Raw genomic sequence first — 13,727 nt, forward strand, 5'->3', positions numbered from 1 at the left:
GATTAAAGCCTAAGCTGGCCTGATCAGTAGAGTGCTTGTCTCAGAAGCCCAGGGACCTGCGTTCTTGGTATGGTGGCACTTGGTTATAATCCCACATCTGAGGCAGCAGAGACAGAAAGATCTTTGAGGCTTACTAGTCTGCCATACAGACAAGCTGATGACTTCTAGGTTCAGTGAGACATTGTCTCAAAGCTATAAGCTGGGAAGATACTGGAGAAGATATCCCATGTCAACTTCTAGCTTCCATACACATAAACAAACTGCAAACACACACACACACACACACACACACAAAACTGCACATTTGAAATGTGTGACTTTGTTAGCTATTGGCAGAACCCAAACTCCTTGAGTTACTAATAAAAAGCCACGTGTATGGATGCTGTTTCCCTTGACAGGAAATATGTTTTGAGATCTGTCATGAGCCATCACGGGAAGCAGAATCTGGATGGTCTGAGACCCCCCTCCCGGACATGTACAGCTTTCAGTTGAAAACCTGAAAATCAGGAAAGCAGGTTTCAGCTCAAAACTGAAATGTTGCAAGCTTCAAAGTGAATGCTATGTAATGGAATCTTGAGTGGAACTGCTTTAAGAATGTGCTGAAGTTCAATAGCTAAGTGTATCATCTCAGATTCTATCAATTAGAACTGTGAAATGGCTTGTAACTTTACCCCAGCCCCACCCTAACTCAAGATTCCATTATGATTTAGAAACAGAGTCTTGTAACAGCAAAAGAAGATGATGAATACATACCATAAAAAGATCAGTCTTAGCTACAATTTATGTTCAGCTGAGCAAGAGTTCTACATTCTGGAAAGTTGGTTAAACAACGTTCTGGGCTTTCAGAACACTCTGCTTTGTTCATGCGTGGTTCTGAAGGTTCATCTGCTTCCTCTTCGAGGGCACGGTGCTTAGGGCATAGCTTGTGAGTGGCCCTTATTTGGAATGCATTTTTTGGTTTCAGGAAAGAATGGATGCTGGGGTCATTTATTCATGGATATAATTTTTCTCTTGTTTTTCATGCTTTACAAAACAAAATCTTATAACTTTATTTTCCTAGGTAGGGATAGAATCAAGGCAGAAATTACTTAAAGGAAAAAAATGGCATTAATATTTCAGGTTGAGTATCAAATGCAGAAGAAACTTGGCAATATGAGGGAATCGTGCACAACTGATATCACCTATGGTATTTTATCTCAATGTACATGAAAAATATTAGAAATTCATTTTTGATCTGACATAAATCTGCAATTTAATATAAAGTATTTAAAATAGAATTAAGCATTATCCACTAGGTTTGATTCATTTTTGTTATATTTCATTCATCTTTTCCTTTACTTGAAACCTCATTCCATAAGCATGTTTTATTAATGATCTATTAATAAGCTTTCACTTAAAACATGACTGATTAAAAAGTAGACCTAATTTTAAGTAAGTGTTCTGAAAATGTTCATTTATTGAATTCATTGAGGTTTAAGTTCTCATTTGTATAGCTAGAAGGTGAATTACAGATGTGCATGCTTGTTTTATCATCATAATGAAAGCAGAACCCGTATGTGCAACACTAATTAAAATTCTGTTCTGACCCATATAATTGTAGCCTCTCCTCCAAATAAATTATTTTTAAATATTTATATTAAATTTACTATATATGTGCATGATAATGAAAGTATCTATCTTTAGTCTAACATAATCAAGGTTAAGAGGAAGTAAAAATTAAGTTCAGACTTTTTAATACTTCAGGGTACATTTTTAGTACTCTTCAGAGAGAATTAGTCACAAAACTCCCATTAACTTTAATGGAACCTCTATGGGCAAACAGTATGCTAAAATTCCTAGGAAGTTCATGTCAGTAGAGTTTACTAGCTCTACTCTTTTTCCTTTTTGGACCTCTACTTTAGGATACTTTTACTCTCACATGGTCCACAGAGAAATCCAGCCAATAAAATGATTAACATAAATGTTTTGCATGTTTTATACGCCAACATTTTCTATACATATGTCAAAAGGTTAAAAATCTGCAAACAATGCATGTGGAATTTTTTTAAAATTCAATTAACAATAAAATTCAACTAAAAGGCTATTTAATTATAAAATTTTTAAATATTTTGTAAATATGAACATTGTGCATTCATTACTTTCTAATGTACATTCATATTTTATATTCTCATTTGAAATTAGAGGTAAAGTCAAAGAGTTTAAAAATATTTTTAGGGGGTCAATGCCTTATCCATTAGGTGGATAGCTCACACCTATGATAAAACTAAACATAACTGGCAAAAAAAATTAGTGAAATTATCCCTATATTCTTGTCTAATCATATACTCATCCGCCGAGCCCATTCATCAGAGAGGCTTCCTCTGGCAGCAGATGGAAACAGATGCAGAGACCCACAGCGAAGCATTAAGCAGAATTCAGTGAATCCTACCAAAGAAGAGGAGGAAAAACTGCAGGGGCCAGAAGGATCAAAGTACCCAAGAGGACACGGACCACAAAATCAACTGAGCAGAGCTCACAGGGCTCACGGAGACTGAAACACTGAAGGGGCAATCAAGGAGTCTGTTCTGATCTGAGCCAGGTCTTATGCATACATGCTGTGGTTGGGTAACATGACGCTTTGTGGGACTCCCAAAAGAGGGAGTAGCAGGTGTCTCTGACTCTTGCTGTTCTTGGGAACCTTTCTCTCTTACTGGATTGCCTTGTCCAGCTTTAACGTGAGGGTTAGTGCCTAGTCTTATTGTAACTTACTATGTACTTACTGTTCAGAAGATAGCATTTGGAGACCTGTTTCTTTTCTGGAGGGAAATAAGGGAGAGGTAGACCTCAGTGAGAGGGGGGTGGTGGTGGTGAGGTGGAGTTGTAGGAATGGAGGGAAGGGAAACTGCAGTTGAGATGTATTGCACAAGAAGAGCAAATAAAAATTATTTTTAGCCAGGTGGTGGTGGCACACACCTTTAATCCCAACACTGGGAAGGCAGAGGCAGGCAGACCTCTGTTACTTCAAGGTCAGCCTGGTCTACAAAGCAAAATCTAGGACATCCAGGACTGTTATACAGAGAAACCCTGTCTCAAAAACCATATAGTTTGGTATATATATTTATTATATATATGATATATATAATGAGTTTGAGTTGTCATATTTGATTTTTTTGTAGTTGAAGTAAAATGTTTTTGAAACTCTATAAATTGCTCTTGTTAAAATATTTTATGCCACCCTTTGGTTTTATTGAGAAAGGATCCAAGAGATAATTAAAAGGAAAACTTTCTCACAAAGATCAAAACAAACCCATGTTTTCATGTCTGCTATCAGCAATACCTTCCTACAATTGTTTAGCCTCTTGTTAATGGGGTTAAATTATAATCTGTTAACAAATTTAAAGTGTTTGCTATTTTCACTAATGCATGGATAGAAAAAAGAACAATTGGTAAATATTCTTTGAATGTCAACTTAACAAAGATGTTCGCAGCACATTAAATTTGGGAATAACAGAGTAGCTCTCAATTTTCTCTTTTCACATCCGGATAAATGTGTCCATATTTAGAACTTCTGGGCATCAACAATTTAAAGCATAATGTTATTCATAAAAAGAGCTGTCAGTGTTAACTTCAAGGAATTTTTGGTTTCCCTTACTTGGGCACCTAAACAACCAAACTTGAATTTATCAAATAACAGTCATGGTTTGATCACAATGGAAGGCAGATACTAATAAATGCACTAATAAAAATAAGACATTAAAAATTAACATAATTGTGTGTTAGATAAAGTGCTTAAGAAATCAAAGATTAGTAAATTTAATTGATACATAAGAGTTTTACAAGATTAGTTGAAGTGCTGTGTAGATGGCTCAGTCAATATGTTCAGTGATTGCTTGGATTCCATTTAAATTCACTCTTTCACCAAGCTACACTTGGGTGGAATTCTGTATTCTTTATTTTCTGTTCTTTATGTCCTTTCTTCAGTGAAAAGGGTCTCGCGACATCCTACAATGATCTTTTCCAAATTCGGAAAATGTTTTAAACTGATGAACACAACATGCCATATCCCTGTGTCTTTGTTTCATTCTGTGATGACATGAGAGGGAGGAGGAGAAAGTGAAAGGGAAGAAGGGGGAGGGCAGGAAGAAACAATTTGACCTGAGAAGATAGCTTTTTATGTCTCTTCTTAATCTTTTACTTGTCTCTATTTAAGTGGAAATAATTAAAATAGATAACTATCCATAGAGATGACTTCCATCCCTCTCAATCCTGCATCTCCTCTGAAAGGTATCCACACATTCATACAATACACAAGTTGAGCTGGGTAGTAGTGGCACATGCCTTTATTCCCGGCACTCAGGAGAAAGAGGTAGGTGAATCTCTGTGATCGAGGCCAATCTGGTCTACAAGTAAAAGTGCTAGTTCCAGAACATCTAGGGCTGTTACACAGAGAAACCCTGTCTTGATAAACAAAAACAAAACAAGGCAATAACAACAACAACAACAACAAATACACCAGTTGGACGATTTCATGTATCTATATAATGAGTTTTTCAAAGACATTCACTTGCATTCGTGTTCCTCAGTATCTTATTGTTCTGGTTTCACTGGTTGCTGTTCAAAATCCAGCTGTTGACACCTCACGGACCTGATCACAGTCCTGTGGCTGCTATGGGACCTGCCAGTGGTTCAGGTTAAGCCATGGCAGATTCCTCCTGCCTGAGATCACATGTCCTCCTAAGGCCAGTTCAAAGTGATTTAGACCTTTCCCTTAGCTCTCTATCCTTTGGCTTCTCTCCTACCTGAGGGTACCATGCAGCATACAAGACTCTGCCCTGAAAACAGACTATGGACCCTCAGCAGAAAATAAAAGTCTCCACACATTGATTCTTAACTTCTTAGAGTGCAAAACTATAAAACACAACTGCCTGTTCCTTATGTACTGCCTAGCCTGGGCTAGTTCATTACTGCAACGTAAGTGGACAACAACAGCAGTGACTTTTGCGGTTTGGAGCCTTTTTAAATTTGTTCTCATTTCACAAGAGAAAAAAATCATAGAGAAAACTCCAAGACCACGTGAAAAAAATTTAGACAAAGTTTATGGATCAGGATTATTCCTCACTGCAAAATGGATGTCGCTCCACTGCTATTTCTCATTCCGTGTGATTTTCCTCTGTAGAGAACAAAAGCGTCTGAAAGACAGGGTGGAATGAGAAAGTGGCTGCGTGTGATTCTATGAAATTACACTGACTGTCTTGTCTTCAATGTCAGACACTGAAACTGTTTCCTCTAACCAGCAAAAGAGATGCGTAGTGCTTTTGTCTTTCATTTTCCTGAATGCATAATTTATGTACAGCCCATTTATTACTAACCATGGAGTGCTGCACCTGGAAATCTGCCTTTAAAGAACAGACTGAAAATCAGAATTCACATTATCCGCTGGCAGTTACGACTCTTGCAAGTAAGAGGCTTGCCTTATTTCTTCCTTTCTGAGGCTATCAAACAAGCTCCAACTAAACTCCTTCAACTATTAAAGACAATATTTATAACATTAAACATGGATTTTAAGTCTTTCCATTTGCCTGCTTACTCATCAATATCAAGGAAAACCGTGAAGAGAAAATACTCTAATAAAACACCATTTCTGACTCGCCTGGTATATGTTGCACTTGCCCAATACAATCACACGTGATATTGCAATGACAATAAAATACATTAGAGCTAATAATTACAAAGCAACTACTATCTGTTTGGCACTGTGCAGAACACTTTATATAATGCTGTGTAATTCAGTCTGTTCACCACGTAAGCAAAGTGTTATCACTATATACGATGAAAAGGAAACAAACATTTGACAAACTGGTAAAAACAAGAGCTAAGGTGTTAATTAGTTGTCTATTTCTTAACCACTTGTTCTAATTTATCAGAACGAACATTTTATACTGCCTAGGGTGAACACAGAAAATTACATTTAAACTGATTTAAACTTTTTAGATTTAGCCATTCTATTATAAGTCACAAAGAAACTTTGGAATATCCCATCCTATAGCAAATAAAATATCAGTCAGTGAAGTGACTCAATCACAAGAGATTTGTACCTAGTGGTCAGTCAGCTTTATACAATGGTGGAGAGACCCTGAAGGCATGGCTTGAGAAGACAGCTAATATTCAGACCCTTCTGCAACATCCCTTTCTTGAGTGCAGATGGACCCATGCCTTGATATAACCACAAAGCTGATGGGATGGACATGACTGTGTACATGTGATTCTGTCTCAGTTTTGCTTGTTGCCTGCTATGGAGAAAGCAGTGATATTACAAGAGTCATGTGGCAATGCATTTGGCCTCTAGCTTTAGTTTTCAGCATTTGCCCTCAGACAGACAGCAAAAAGATGAGGCCCTGTGTCTGAACAACACAGGAGCTCATTTACATAATCCCTAAGTGACTTTGTAAGTGGTTCCTGTCCAGGCTCAGCATTCAGAAGAAACCAGCCCTACATTCTTTACTGTTGCCTTTCAAAGACAGCTGATTCCCAGAAATTTTATTTAATTAATGTTTGTTGGTAATGTGCATGCTGTGGCTGTACCCAACAGCCACAACTTGCACGCTAATTTCTTACCCAATAGAGAACTAATACATATACTTGCTCTTGATTCGGCAAATCTATCACTGACTTTAATTATTGTCAAGTAAAGTAATACTTGCCTAGCTAAAATTCAATATCTTTTTATGTAATACACGAACCTAAATGAAAAACTTTTGTTGTTGTTGTTTTATTTTTGTTTTAAGATAGGATTTTCCTGTGTAACAGCCCTGACTATCTTGGAAGTCATTTTCTAGATCAGGCTGACCTGAAACTCACAGTGCCAAGTGCTAAGATTAAAGGTGTGCACCCCCAAACCCATCTGTAAAATCTCTTCAATGAAGCAGTGACAAAACCAAGCATAATTATGCAACAGCAACAAGGAAGAAGTGGATATCATAGTATATGTAATATTGTAATGGTTTCAAGGTAACTCACCCTCCAGCTCACACCCAACTTTTCCTCAGAGCACCCCACCTTTTGTTAACAGCCCACCCCTCCAACCCCAATGACCTAAAACCTAGGAATAATAAGAATAGAAAAGGAACCACAGTTCAAAGGCCTAGAAAACATTTTTAATAAAATCATAGAAGAAAATTTTCCTAGCCTAAATAAGGACATGCATATAAAGGTAGAAAAATCTTACAGAATACCAAATAGATTGTACTATGAAAGAAGGTCCCCTCAACACATAATAATTCAAACACTAAACATGCAGAACAAAGAAAGAAAATTAAAAGGCTCAAAGGAAAACGCCAAGTAATATACGAAGTTAGACTTATTAGAACCCCACATCTCAACGGAGACTATAAAAGCCAGAAAGGTCTCTAAAGATGTTTTGCAGACTCCAAGAGACAATAGATGTCAGCCCATAGTACTATACCCAGCAAAACTTTCAATCACCATGAATAGTAATAACAAGATATTCCATGATAAAGTCAAATTTAAACAATATCTCTAAATCCAGACATATAGAAGATACTAGAAGGAAAAGTCCAACCAAAGGAAGTACAAAAGCACAGGAAATAAACAATCTCACACCAGAAAAACCAAATGACAGGAAGCACATACCACACATATACATGCGTGTGCGTGGCACACACACACACACACACACACACAACCACCAACAACAAAATAACAGGAATTGACAGTCATTGGTCATTTGTATCTCTTAATGTGTATGAACTCAATTCCATCATAAAAGACACAGACTCACAGAATGGATGTGAAAGTGTGATCCACCCTTCTGCTACATACAAGAAACACACTTCAACATCAAAGATGGGCATCACCTCAGAGGAAAGTATTGAAAATAGGATAGAAAAAAGATTTTCTAAGTAAATGAACCTAAGAAACAAGCTGCTGTAGCCATTCTAATGACTAACAAGAAAAATTCAAGCCAAAATTCAAGGTAGACTACTTCATACTCATCAACGGAAAGATCTATTAAGATGATCTTTCAACTTTTAACATCTATGCCCCCAACTCTAGGGCACCCATGCTTATAAAAGAAATACTGCTAAAGCTTCAATCACACATTGACCCTCATACATTCATAGTGGGAGACTTCAATACCCCACTGTCAGCAATGAACAGGTCAACCAGACAAAAACTAAATGAGGAAATACTGGAGCTAATAGACAATATGACTCAAACAGACCTTACAGATATCTACAGAACATTTCACCTAAACACAAACACACCTAACAGAACTTTCCCCAAAATTAACAACACACCCAGTCACAAAGCAAGTCTCAACAGATACAATTAAATGGAATTAATTTCTTGCATTCTATCAGACTACTACAAATTAAAATTGGATTTCAACAGCAAAAGAAAGTCTGAGCAACTCTCAACTGAGTTACTGCGGGGTCATAAAATAAGGAAAGACATTAAAGACTTCCTAAAATTTAATGTAAATGAAAACACAATTGCCCAGACTTTGAGACACAATGAAAGCAGTGCTAAGAGGGATATTTATAGCACTAAGTGCTTATATTAAAAAAAAAAATGATTAAAATTCGGGTCTTCTATACGATTCCATTGGTCGATTTCTCTGTTTTTATGCCAGTACCACACTGTTTTCATCACTGTAGCTCTGTAATAGAGTTTGAAGTCAGGGATGGTAATGCCTCCAGAAGATCCTTTATTGTATAGGATTGTTTTTGCTATCCTGGGTTTTTTGTTTTTCCATATAAAGTTGATTATTGTCCTCTCAAGATCTGTGAAGAATTTTGATGGGACCTTGATGGGGATTGCATTGAATCTATAAATTGCCTTTGGTAGAATTGCCATTTTTACTATGTTGATCCTCCCAATCCAAGAGCAAGGGAGGTCCTTCCATTTTCTGGTATACTCCTCAATTTCTTTCTTCAATGCCTTAAAGTTCTTGTCAAATAGATCTTTCACTTCCTTGGTTAGAGTTACCGCAAGATATTTTATGCTGTTTGTGGCTATCGTGAAAGGTGAAGCTTCTCTGATTTCCCTCTCTGCTTCCATATCCTTTATGTATAAGAGGGGGACTGATTGATCTTGTATCCTGCCACATTACTAAAGGTGTTTATCAGCTGTAAAAGTTCTTTGGTGGAGTTTTTGGGGTTGCTTATGTACACTATCATATCATCTGCAAAGAAGTCTGGACCACGAGGGGTGCACCCACCCACTGAGACAGTGGGGCTGATCCAGTGGGAGCTCACCAAGGCCAGCTAGACTGTGACTGAAAAAGCATAGGTTAAAACTGGACTCTCTGAACATGGCGAACAATGAGGGCTGATGAGAAGCCAAGGACAATGGCACGGGGTTTTGATCCTACGCAATGTGCTGGCTTTGTGGGAGCCTAGCCTGTTTGGTTGTTCACCTTCCTAGATATGGACAGAGCAGGGAGGACCTAGTACTTACCACAGGGAACCCTGACTGCTCTTTGGACTGGTGAGGGAGGGGGAGAGGAGTGGGAGGAGGGGGAGAAGGGTGGGAGGAGGGGGGGAAGGGTGGGAGGAGGGGGAGAGAAATGGGAGGCTGGGAGGAGGTGGAAACTTGTTTTTTTTTCCTTTTCTCAATAAAAGTAAATAAATAAATAAAAATAAAAAATAAATTAAAAAATAAAAAAATTGAACACATTTAATATTAGCAATTTGACAGCTTACCTGAAAGCACTAGAACCAAAAGAAGCAAGCCAACCCAAAAGGAGTAGACAGTATGAAATAATCAAACTGAGGGATGAAATCAATAAAATAGAAACAAGCAGAATAACGTAAAAAAATAATGAAACAAAGACTTGGTTCTTTGAGAAAATCAGCATGATAGGCAAATGAACTAAAAGAGAGAGAGAATACTTAAATTAACAAATTCAGAACAAAAAGAGGGACATAACAGCAGAAACCAAGGAAATCCAAACAATTACTATTTGATACTTAAAAAAACCTGTAATCCACAAAGTTGGAAAGTCTAAAAGAAATGTATAATTTTCTAGATAGATATAACTTACCAAAGATGAATCAAGATCATATAAACTAGTTAAAGTAGCAGTCATTTAAAATGTCCCTCATGCCTCTGCCAAAAAATAAAAATAAAAACATTAAAGTTCAGGACCAGACAGTTTTAGAGTAAAATTCTACAAGACTTTTAAAGAGTTAATGCCAATACTCCTCAAATTATTCCACAAAATTTAAACAGAAAGAACATTGTGAAAGTTGTTTTATGAGGCCATAGGCATTTCACACTGATACACAAACAACACAAAGACTCAAAAAAGAAAGAGAACTACAGACCAGTTTCTCTTCTTGAACATAGAGGAAAAGTACTCAATAAAATACTCATGCAAATCCAAGAATACATCAAGAAGATCATCCACTAAGATCAAGTAGGCTTCATCCCAATGATGCAGAGAAGGATCAACATATGAAAACCAGTCAATGTAATGCACCATATAAACAAATTAAAAGAAAAGTGATGATAATCTTATTAGATGCCAAAAATTCCATTGCCAAAATCTGACAACATTTCATGATGAAAGTCTTGGAGAGATTAAGAACAAAAGGGACATACCTAAACATAATAAAGGAAATTTACAGCAAGTCAGTAGCCAACATCAAGAAAATAGAAAGAATCTCAAAACAATTCTACTAAAATCAGGTACAAGACAAGGCTGTCCACTCTTTCCATATCTATTCAATATAGTAATTGAAGTTCTAACAATAAAACAACTGAAAGAGATCAAAGGGATACAATTTGGAAAGGAAAAAGTCAAAGTATCATCATTTATAGATTATATGATAATATGTATAGGTGAACAAAAAATTCTACCAGGGAACTCTTACAGCTGTTAGACACCCTTAGTGAAATAACTGGATACAATATTAATACACACAGAAAATTAGCTCTTTTATACCCAAATGACAAACAGACTACTAAGAAAGAAATCAGGAAAATAACACTCTTCGTAATAGCCTTAAGTAATACAAAATATCTTGTGGCAACTCTAACCAAGCAAGTGAAAGATTTGTACAGCAAAAACTTCGTCTTTGAAAGGAGAAGTTGAAGAAGATATAAGAAGATGAAAAGGTCTCCTGTGTTTATGGACTGACAGGATTAACATAGTAAAATTGTCCATCTTACCAAAAGTAATCTACAGATTCCATGCAATCCATCAAAAGTCCAACACAGTCTATTTGGTGTTCTATATGTGAATATGAGAAGCCAAGGACAATGGCACTGGGTTTTGATGCTACTGCATGTACTGGCTTTGTGGGAGCCTAGCCTGTTTGGATGCTCACCTTCCTAGACCTGGATGGAGGCAGGAGAACCCTGGACTGCCCACAGGGCAGGGAACCCTGACTGCTCTTCGGACTGGAGAGGGAGGGGGAGGAAAAAAGGAGGCGGGGAGGAGGAGGAAATTTTTAATAAAAAATAAATGTTCAACACAATTCTTTACAGACTGTGAAAGAACAGTATTCACTGTCATAAAGAAAAACAAACAAAAACCAGGTTAGCTAAAAACATTCCTATATTGTAAGAGAACACCTGGAGACTCACCAAATTTCCACTTTTCAAGCTTGAAACCGAGCTGTACTAATTAAATCTGCATGAAATCGACACAAAAACAGACAGATTGAGCACCATTACAGCCTGGTTTCTGTAGCAAACTAGTGTGGCTAATGGTATTAAAGGTACATGTCACCACTGCCTGGTCTCTAAGACTGACCGGGGTGGCTGCTTTACTCTCTGATATTCAGACAAGCTTTATTTATTAAAATACAAATGAAATAGCACTGCTAAACTCATAGATTGTTGTCTAGCCCAATTGTCATCAACTGATGGGAGCAGATCCAAAGATTCCCAGTGAGGCATTATGTGGAACCAGAGAAACCCTTGCAGAAGAGAGGGGGGAAGGATTGTAGGAGCCAGAGTGTTCAAGAACACCAGGAAAACACAGCACTCAGAATAAACTAAGCAGTACTCAGAAGGGCTCACAGAAACTGAAGAGACCAACACACCCTCTATGGGTCTGCACTAGATCCTCTGCACACCCCTGAACTTGGTGTTCATTTGGGACTTACAACAATGGGAGTTCGGGGAGTGTCTCTGACTTTTACCTGTGCTTTTTTTTTAATATTTTATGGTTTATTTAACTTTATTTTATGTGCATTGGTGTGAAGGTGTCAGATCTCCTGCAACTGGATCTTCAGACATGGCAGCTCACAACTGGGAATTGAACCCAGGTCCTCTGGAAGAGCAGTCAGTGCTCTCAACCACTGAGCCATCCCTCCAGTCCCTTTACCTGTGCTTTGATCCTTGTTCCTCCAACTAGGTTGCCATATTCAGCCTTGATATAAGGGTTTTTGCCCAGTCTTTCTGGATCTTTTTTAGATATTTTTCAGTGTATATCCCTGGGGGATCTGCTTTTTTTTTAAATGGAAATAGGAAACATTGATCTGGGAGAGAGGAGACATGAGAAGGAGGACCTGCAAAGAGTAGAGGGATGGGAAACTTAAGTCGGGATGTAATGTATGAGAGAAGAAGAAAAGTTTTTTTTAAAAAAAAATTATTATAATGGTTTATATAAAAGGAACAATGACTTAGTCTCCAAACGCTAACAAACACTTTTCTATGTATGTGATGAGTGTGATGTGATTATCTCTCTCTCCTTTGAAGTAAGTGCTATGAGAAATTTATCATTTTTATTCCTAACATGACTCAAAGATTTGTTTTTGTCTACTTTCTCCTTTTGAAGACCATAAATTACACTTCAGTGGACATTTACTTTATGTTTATGTTATTCAGCCATTTTAAGGAGTTTAGTCAAAGATTTTCAAAAGCAATTAAGTATAGAAAAAGATAGTTAACTGGGAATACTCAACTGCTAACTTATTCTTAAAACATGATGAGACACAAAATTGAAGTAAAAGAGACCTATTTCTATAATCATTATTTTGGCATTGACCAGTATAATAGGCACTAAACAATCATTTTCTATCCTGAAAAAAATTATGAAATGGCTTGATATATAGACATTATTTCTTGGTGCTAGCATTAATAAAAGATGAAATCAGGTCTGGAATATGGCTGAGTTGGTAAAATTATTGGCTGAACAAGACTGAGAGTGTGAGCTGGTATCCCCAGAACCTTCAAAAAAAAAGCCAGAATCAGTAAACAAGCATCTGGGAGCAATGACAGAATTTCCAGAAGCTGAAGGGCCATCTAGGCTGGCTAGCACAGAGACAAAGGAATCCTGTCTCACACAAAGCAGGACGGCAAAGACCAATACATGAACATTGTTCTCTGGCTTTAACACACATGCTGCAGCACATAGAATGAATGCATTCACACACACACTCACACACACACACACACACACACACACACACAATAATTCAATTACTTCATCTTATGGATTAAGAAATTGAAATTTAATAGAGACTAATTCAAGGACAAGAAAGTAGGCAATGGAAGAAAGAACTAGAAATATCTTCTCCTGAATCTAAGATAACAAATATAGGCCTCTCCTGGCTTGAGGATTTATTGACACTTAGTAATTCCAAGAGTGGCAAAGGCAGTCTTACCAATCACTGTCCTTGTCTAATCTTATGACTATTAGGATACCAATAAGAGAAGCCTTAGCTTGTTCAAAAAGCTTTGTTGACCAATGACCACCAATGATTAATAAAAAA

The 13,727-nt window shown here is 37.2% G+C and overlaps 1 long non-coding RNA gene across 2 annotated transcripts in view; it reads right to left on the bottom strand.

The window, feature by feature from the left end:
- Positions 1 to 13,727, bottom strand: part of LOC142849404 (uncharacterized) — a 65,470-nt gene that overhangs the window by 10,916 nt on the left and 40,827 nt on the right. Inside the window, exon 3 of one of the 2 annotated variants that reach the window (XR_012910573.1) lies at positions 10,046 to 10,110. The exons of the other annotated variant lie outside the window; for it this stretch is intronic. This is a non-coding gene — a long non-coding RNA (uncharacterized LOC142849404). The remainder of the gene's footprint in view (positions 1 to 10,045; positions 10,111 to 13,727) is intronic. 2 annotated transcript variants of the gene reach the window in all.

Source organism: Microtus pennsylvanicus, chromosome 5, assembly GCF_037038515.1.
Source record: "Microtus pennsylvanicus isolate mMicPen1 chromosome 5, mMicPen1.hap1, whole genome shotgun sequence".
NCBI lineage: Eukaryota > Metazoa > Chordata > Mammalia > Rodentia > Cricetidae > Microtus > Microtus pennsylvanicus.